This window comes from Colias croceus, chromosome 16 (genome assembly GCF_905220415.1).
Source record: "Colias croceus chromosome 16, ilColCroc2.1".
NCBI lineage: Eukaryota > Metazoa > Arthropoda > Insecta > Lepidoptera > Pieridae > Colias > Colias croceus.
Genome location: NC_059552.1, coordinates 8,623,299 through 8,632,454, shown reverse-complemented (window position 1 = coordinate 8,632,454; position 9,156 = coordinate 8,623,299). Strand labels below are relative to the sequence as shown.

Below are 9,156 nucleotides of genomic sequence, written 5' to 3'. Positions count from 1 at the left end.
ATTGGCCATCTTTATACCCTATCTTATCTCTTCTCAAGTTACAACAGAGATCTAGTACTAAATAATTCTTACCACAGCGCCAGTAAAGGGCAATAAAAAGCCACATTTAAAACCAGATTTATTCATATGAAGCGCAGTGTTGAGCAATCACAAAAACTCTCATTTATTATGTGCCAAGATTTTCCTTATTTCCCTTTATAATTCATGACTTTGCCGCGATTTGCAGATGAAAAACTCCTTTGATTTTGTGACAAAAAATAATAATATATTACCTTACCCTCTCATAAATTAGAAGAAGGTTGTATTAATTCGATTTTGGCTAAAACAGGATAAATAGGTTGAGGTTATTAGTTGGTAACTTTATATGCGGATGTGACTACGATTTATCGTTTTGAGTAAATTGTTTAATAATTTCCTACTTTATTTGGATAATTATTATTAATTTTATCCCGCAATAACATAATAATATCATTTCCTTATCTTCTTAAATCTGTGTTGATCTATAAGCAAATAAAAAAATTCTAATCATGTGTGTATTTTAAGAAATTAAAAAAATATATTGGACCGTTTTAGTTATAGAATCGCTTTAGAAATACAATGAATCTACATTGAATGAAATACAATTAAATATATTATTAATTACTAGCTGTACCCCGCGATTTTACCCGCATTGCTCTGCTCCTGTTGGTCATAGCGTGATAATATAATGCTCGGAATGAGCTATCTAAAGCCCCCAGTACACAATGGCCCATGCTGATCCATTGCAGGCAATGCACAACTGGAGGCCACGATCAATTGCTGTTCACACAATGGCCCATGTCTCATTGCTGCGTGGCAAGCCACTCGCGATGGACGTACAGGGCTCAGATTGATATAAATCAATAAACCTGAAAGTTTCTTCATTGCTCCACGATACTGACATTTTAGGCGATCAAATACTATATTTTTAATATAAAAATAAAATTCTAGTTCTAGTACGCACCAAAAATGTGCTCTTTTCCGGTCAGCGGTCGGTTACGAACTAAACAATGGCCCATTGTGTGAACACCGCAGGCCACGCTACGCCACAATTCCTTTGAAGTGTGCCCAAAAAACCGACAACTCCCCGATTGCGCGCCACGACAGACCATTGCCCGCCATCATATACCATTGCCCCGTGTACACAATGGCAATGGCCTGCAATGGATCAGCATGGGCCATTGTGTACTAGGGGCTTAACACCGAAAGTTTCAAATTGAACTAGTAGTTCCCGAGGTTAGCGCGTTCAAACAAACAAACTCATCAGCTTTATAATATTAGTATAGATTATGAAGGAAACTGGAAAACTGCTGCTAATAAATTATGATTATAATAATAAATCGCTGACTTTTCTGTATGAGAGGAATTAGTATAAAATCCCCAGATAATCTCTGCCCATCTTCTGTCTTAATTAGTTTCTTAAGTTATTAGTATTGTTATAACTTCGATATATTTTGTAATAATTGTTATATGAGAAAAAATATGACCACTCAAACTCAAACTCAAACGTTTATTTATTCAATTAGACTTCTTCTAGAAGCACTTTTGAAACGTTATTAGTTATTACATATTTTTAACAATTACCATTAATCATTGTCAATTTTTCCTTTTTAATATACGATGTGCATGATCAAACGAGCTCAGATGATGAACGTACCTACCTAGATTTTCATGTGTAATTGTTTTAGGTGCGTTCGAAAAGATTCAATACGAATCACTGAATACGAATTTACGTTTACACTAAAAGATCACGAAAGAATGCTCTTGCTCTAGCTCTATGTACATAATATATTATGTAGATATTATTATGATAGTTTGATACATCGGGCGATAAGAATAATAATTCAACAATCCATTAACGTTTTATGAATAATTTAATCATCAACATACGTTACATACAAAATTTATTACGTAGAACGTTAACAAAAACGTTTTGTTTAAGCGCCAATCAGATATACAAACAAATAATGAGATCTCACCCTTATAATCAAGATTTATTTCTACTTACGAACAGGGGCGGATTTGATACCTTGGCTGCCTTAGGCCTATGAAAGATTGCCCCCCCCCCCCCCCCCGTGATGTAAAGCATACTTTTGATAAACTATAGAAATTACATTAAATTGAAAAAAAAGGATAAGCAACACTTCTAATAATTGGTTCAACATTCTATTCATGTTATTGCCATACATGTAAATTTTTTCGCGAGATGCTATGTGAATATATTTTTGAGTTTTTACACGTATGTGCGTAGGCAACAACTTAAAAAAAACGACAAATTTTGGCGCCCCCTAAATTTTGCCGCCCTAGGCCCGTTCCGGCCTATAGGGAAATTCGCCTCTGCTTACGAACATCTCTTGAATACAAGAAAACGCTTTCCTGCAAAACAAAAAGTTATGCAGATTCCAAAGGCATTATCTCCAACTTTGAATATAAATAAGACATAAGTATTAATCCATTTCTAAACTTCCCTATCAACTGATTGATTTTTTCCTCGTGTCGGGAATTGAAGCGTTTTCTTAATAATTCTGTGAGTTATTTGTTACATCTATCTTGATATTTTACTTTCTTAAGCTTTGAGCTTTCTGCACTTGAAGTAAGTAAATCTTGAGTTGAATTTTCAACAATTTTGAAATGTGTAATTGCAACCAAAATAATGCTTATAAAATTTTATCATAATATTCGACCAATAATGAAATTAAAACATTTAATCATTATATATAAGAAAAAATGTTTTTCAATTTTGCTACTAAAAAACTTCTAATAAAATTTGTACTAAATTTTAATTGAATTACACATAAAAACAATTAATCAAAATTGATTTAAGTAACCTATAAAAACTTAGGTGTTACCCAATGCACATAAAAGCAAAATAAAATTAAGAGCCTCCTTTATTAAAGTCGGTTAAATGTACCCCAAGCGAAACTAACGAAAAATATAATTCACTTTGATGACGCAATCAGGAACTTGTAAAAAAAATTTCCAGAACAGAAAAAAGTCTTGAGGCTTCAATTCGAAGTCGGCAAAATGTGAAGGAAATTAGTTCAAAGATTTTGGGAAGATCGCGATTCTCTTGTCTTTCTCGTTTAATTAGTAGGCATCACTGGGTATTAATGACGGTAATTCCTTTTTAAACGTTTTCCCAAACACGTACACAATCATAACTAAAAACAAAAGCTTGCCAATCAAGGTTTAGAAAAGAAAAGAGCGTCTAAAAACTTCTTTGGCTAGATTCAAAGATACCAAAATCGTCACCAAAGAGCTAGCGCGCACGAGCAACTTTGTCTCCGCAACTATTTTGTCTCTCCCAAGCGAGGCAACTCCCCATAGAGTTCATGGGAGAGACAAAATAGTTGCGGATACAAAAGTTGCTCGAGGTGACGGTATTGTCATGACGCGACCTTAAAATAATTGTACTCTCAACGCGCCTAAAGAGCACTTCAATAAGTAAAATGCAATAACATTCAAGCGTCTAACTCTATAAGCCCTAAATTAACAAACTACACGTCTTAACAAATTTAATATCAGCTAGGATTAGTTAAAATATGTTTGTGTTTTACAATACTATAAAATATTTAATCTAAAAACCCGCAAACGTTGTGAACAGCCGTAACTGCAGAAGATTTAAAATTAATTCCATAAAGCTAGTTGTTGGAATAAAATAACTACACGCCCCAGTTCCAGGCTTGTAAAAATTTTATATCAACTGCATTATCCAGAAGATATCCGAGCTAATTTAAAGCTGATAATTATCACACTGCACGATCTCTTTAAAAGCTTTCAGATAGCTTTCGCGTTAAAGCTCTAAAACATAGAACATAATGTTGTCAAGACGTGGTTTAGAAAATCGTTTCACATCGCTCTTATGTATGAAATATCTTATATACTAAGGCACAATCTCGTATCTAAAGTATATAAAATTTAAAAGCCTACCTTAAACTACTGCATACATGTATCAAGAACTTCAAGATTAAGTTATGTCTCAAGTTTGAGCGTGCGCTGTCTATATTCGACCATCAGTCAAGTTACAAACCTCGTGGAGAGCGGACGTGCGCGTCGGAACGGAAAACTGAATTACGAAAAATTGTGTAGTGGGTGTTGGAAATATAGTGTAAACGTGTGTGTTATATGTTCTCTGGCTGAAAGGAAGATGACCGTGGCCTTTATCAGGTAGTTGTGTATTTTTAATTTGGGCATGTAGCGTCTATTTTGTGCCCTCCGTCGATTATTTATTAGGGAATACCTAAATAAAGCGTTAATTATAGTTTAGGCCGGACAGCTTATTTAAAATTTACGTTTCAGTTTCGGCTATTTTTCGCCGGTTTTTGTAAGTTTAGGTTATTTTTTTTTGTAAAATGGTGGTGTTTTAAGTGATTTTAATTGGATCGTGTTACTGAATAATTTGAATTTCTTCAGCACGGATCATGTAAGGAGATAAGAAGATTTAAACGTAATCATTGCTCTTAAAATTCGAGCATTTTCCTGTGTAGAGGATTATTTGGGGAGGATATTTTAATTTAATATTTAAATGTAGATTCGAAAGCGCTATCCTTTTATTCGTGTATTTCCTAATTATATTTGTTTTATTCATTTCATTTCTTTAGTATTTTATGATAATATATTATGTGATACATATTATAACTGTTTTTCCTAGAGCAACTCGGCTCTAGGTTGGCTGAGTGGAATATTTTATATTTATTACATACAATTTATAAAAAAATAATATAGGTACTAATTTCGTATTCTAATTCTCGAGACACTTACCAAATTGATTTCACTTGATTAAGTTTTTGAATACCTATAATTTCAAAATTTATTAATACATTGACCTAACTGTATGAAAGCAAAAACGTCAGCCTTTATGGACATTTATTAATAGAACTTTGTGATTATTGACTTTAATTTAAAGACTAATTTTGATGGACAATTATTAATTTTGTTATATTTCAAACTGAAACTCAAATATTTATTCATACAACTAGAACTTAAGAAGCGCTTTTGAATTTTAAAAATACATCATTTAACATTTATAACCAAACATTTATTTATTAGTACAATAGAGACTAAAGATAATGTTCATTCTGATACTGAAATGAATAAGTAAAACAATTTTCTGTTAAAAGTGTTCTATTAAAATTAATTATTGAATCGTACTTATATTATACATAAATGCGAAAGTTTGTGAAGATGGATGTTTCAATATGCATGATTGTAACTCTTTCACGCAAATACTACTGAACCGATTACAATGAAATTTATCACACATATAGAGGGTTACTTGGATTAACAAATAGGATAGGTTTTATCCCGGAAATACTACAAGAACGGGAACTGTGCTGGTTTTTCATTGAAAACGCCGGCAGAGCCGCGGCCGGAAAGCTAGTTAAAAATATTTTTTGAATTATTTAACACATCAATAGATTGTATGAAGACTTTGGAAGTCCTGTTAAAAAAAGTATGAATAATAAATCTAAATAAAGCCCGGGCAAAAAACTTTCGCATTTCACGTGAAATAAAGCGAATGAATATTTGAAAGGAATACCTTCAAGAATAACTCCGTTTTATCAGGACTTAAATTACTGCAGAGTTTCTTATAGACGGTTAGTTTATCTAAATTCGTACGTATCAAGGTCGTAAGCTTTTGAAATAATTATATACGGAATTCTTTCATGGGCATTCGAAGGCATTCGAGTTTGTATTTATTGTAGTGTAGGATTGAGTTTTTATGGAATGCTGCGAATTACTATAAATGAAAATTATAATTGAAATGTTTACTAATAGTGACTGTGTCTTTTTTGTGTACCTACTACTTGACTTGCACAGTTGCTCGTTTATCAGTAACATTTTGATTCGAGATATTTTATTTGGTACTCTACATTGTTTATATAAACTTCTGTTTTAGTTAAGATAATACAAGTATTGATTTAGGAATTAAATATTTATTTGTTCGAGATAATATTGCAACTTGGTAAACACAATTTATAATCATATCGAATATGGTTATAGAAATTAAAAAAATCTGTGCTATAAACTTACCTAGTTAACTAAAATATCAAAATATACATATACCTACATGAACATCCATGTGTTACATTATACATATCATAATTAAAACATTTAATATGTGTAGATTTTGTTTCATATACGAAATACGACAAAGTAATGTTAACCACTCAATGTTTCTCTTCAGTAACTTTGTAACTTCCGTAACGTTTAAAGACCTTCCAATGAATGTATTTTCTTCACATAAAGTCCTCAACGTTGATTCACTTAATGATTACAAACTTACTACCAAGGAACGGGTATAGATAAAACTTTAGAACTATAATGGCTGGAGGCATCCGAAGCTTCTTAAAGGATTGCTTAAATCGTTTTACTTGTCAGAAGAAATTCCACTTTGAATGGGACAGATAAAAGAGTTTTAGGTTAAGGGCTCTTGTGTTCGAAGGGCAGTGTTTTTGGGATCGATTTTAATCTATGGAAAAGATATGTTATATGTATTTTTATTAAGGTTCAAATATACTTGTGAACTAGAGCCTTGTATTGTAGCCTTGCATCCACTTGAGCATGCTCAGGCGAATGAGCGGCTCATTTGGCCGAGCCGCTCAAGTGGAGACGCCTGAGCATGCTCGGGAGGCGCGTGCTCAGGCGTCTCCACTTGAGCGGCTCGGCCAAATGAGCCGCTCATTCGCCTGAGCATGCTCAAGTGGATGCAAGGCTTAGTTGTATAGCTCATCGTCAACTCAAAGTGATGATAGATTTAGTGCTCTATTAAGCTAATTATTATTATTATTTTGTATTTGTAGATTTCGTGAAACTTTACCTGAATACAAATATAATTTTAATGGATATTTATGTAATTTAAAAGCTTATCGAAGAATAAGGTTTTAGTTTTATGAGTTTTTCTTCCTAAAAAAAGTTGAAACATACATTGTATATACTAGGTACTTATTGTATATTTTCCATTTCCATTTAATAAAGATAGGATAAGCTATTTTTTGTGTATACGTTTAAAATGTAGGATGAACTGTGTACTGTGTTTATATTTATAAAAAATATCCTATATTTGTGGAAGATGTTATAATTTTTACATAAGTCAAATAAAGTATTTAGAGGTAAAAAGATGTTCATTCAGCTCTCCATTTTAGCAATTTAATTTTATATAACACAATAATTTGCTACAAGTAGACATTTTTACAATATCATAGGTTTTAATGATGTAGTTAAGGAATCCTTAACAAGACATTTAAAGGACAACTCTAGTGTCATTACATTTGTCTCAGGTTCTATTAATTTAACTTATAATGAGCGTATTTTTCCTAGTTTTAATTAACGCTGTTCGCTAGTTTCGCTAATCAGAACTTACTGCTTAAGAGATTTATACGCGAAAGTTCTAGAAATTGTATGTTCCGACTTGTGGTATATAAAATTAATGACTAGTTGTGCTATGCGGTTTTATGCAAAGTTAACACCATCTAGTTAGTAGTGAGTATTGATTAGGTTCTGAATTACATTTTCTTTCTTTCTGTATTTCTTTCTTATGTATTTATATATTTCTTATAATATGTAGTTTATAAATAAATACGATCTATTCTTTTGAAAACACCAAAAGCTTTGTGGTTCATCTAAAATCTAGATTCTAATATATATAGAAAATTTAATTCAATTTTTTCGAAACATAGCAGTACTGGGTTGCCACAATTTTACCAACGCCACGTTGTTAATAGTTTTACACTTCAAAGGTTATTGAGAAGTTCAAACTAAATTCATTTATAAAATATAAAAAATTGTCATTTTATTAATCGGTCCTGTTAGATAAAATGGTCTACAAAAGGCTTTCCTGACCGGAAATAAGTACTTTTTTGTACAATCGTGTAACAGATACGGCCTTATTTTTACAGCGCAAATATTTCTGTGTCAACCTAGGCTTGAATTATATTACTGGTTGAAGCATTGTCTTCATCATGTCTTATTATCTATGTGAAATAATTTTTGGAATCAGTCCCGCAGTTTCTGAGATTAGCGCACTCAAACAAACAAATTGTTCAACTTTATTTTATTATTATTTGTAGAAAACTTAAAAGTTTAAAGCATATTGTATACTATATATTACTGTAACTTCCGTATGGGAACACATGTCCTGAAATAAAACAATTTTATTTATTTTATTTTATATACTAACACTTTCCTCAAGAACCACTGTATCTTTTTAAAAAATCATCAAAACCCCTTGCGTTGTTTTAAAGATTTAAGCATATATGTATATGGACGGACAAACAATGACAGCGACATTATTGACTACTAGCTTTCCACCCGCAGCTTCGCCCGCGCAGTCAAAGAAAAACCCGCGTAGTTCCCGTTCCCGTAGGATTTCCGGGATAAAACCTATCCTATTTCCCGGGGTAAAAAGTATGTCCTTTCTCGGGTATCAAAATATCTCTATACCAAATTTAATGCAAATTGGTTCAGTAGTTAAGGCGTGATTGAGTAACAGACAGAGTTACTTTCGCATTTATAATATTGGTATGGATAGGTATAGTGATTATAGATTGTTAGTGGGAGTTTCGATTATATTATGCTAAACAATTGAGACCTTAGGACTTTTTGTACCTATAGGTTTGGAACAGGATGAATGTGTTACAAATTAACCTACTTCCGTATAAATCCTAAAGAAAACAGGATGTTATTATATGATAATGTCCAATTATGAAAGGGGATTACAACGTTTATTTTTAATTTTAGATAGACAACGAGTTGATTATTCGACGTGAAGTGAGAAAAATTTAACTTGGAGGCTTCAGAACTGATAGAGTGATATTTTGCTTCCTATCAAATTGGTATATATAAAAAACTATTAACAACTAGCTACCCTAGAAGGCATTGTTCTGTCCCTTTGCTCCTACTTCGTGCTTTCTATTTGTAAGAAATTTCTTTGTGACTTAAAAAAAAGTTAAAAAATTCCGAATTGGTAGAGCCGTTCTCGAGTTTTACGTTAAGCAACATACTTTGCGAACCACTTTTATTCTACAGAAGATATAATGATTCTGTAGGTTTATTATGTAATTTTATTTGTAACTAGCGGTCCGCCCCGGCTTCGCCCGTGGTACATGTTTACGTTTTCTCTACATAAGATCCATCCTC

General features: G+C 32.3%; 1 protein-coding gene across 1 annotated transcript in view; it reads left to right on the top strand.

Annotated features, from left to right (window-relative positions):
- Nucleotides 1-4,051: 4,051 nt before the first annotated feature.
- Nucleotides 4,052-9,156, top strand: part of LOC123698754 — a 125,842-nt gene continuing 120,737 nt past the window's right edge. The window contains exon 1 of the mRNA XM_045645503.1: nt 4,052-4,185. The gene's annotated coding sequence lies outside the window, so the exon portion shown is untranslated. The remainder of the gene's footprint in view (nt 4,186-9,156) is intronic.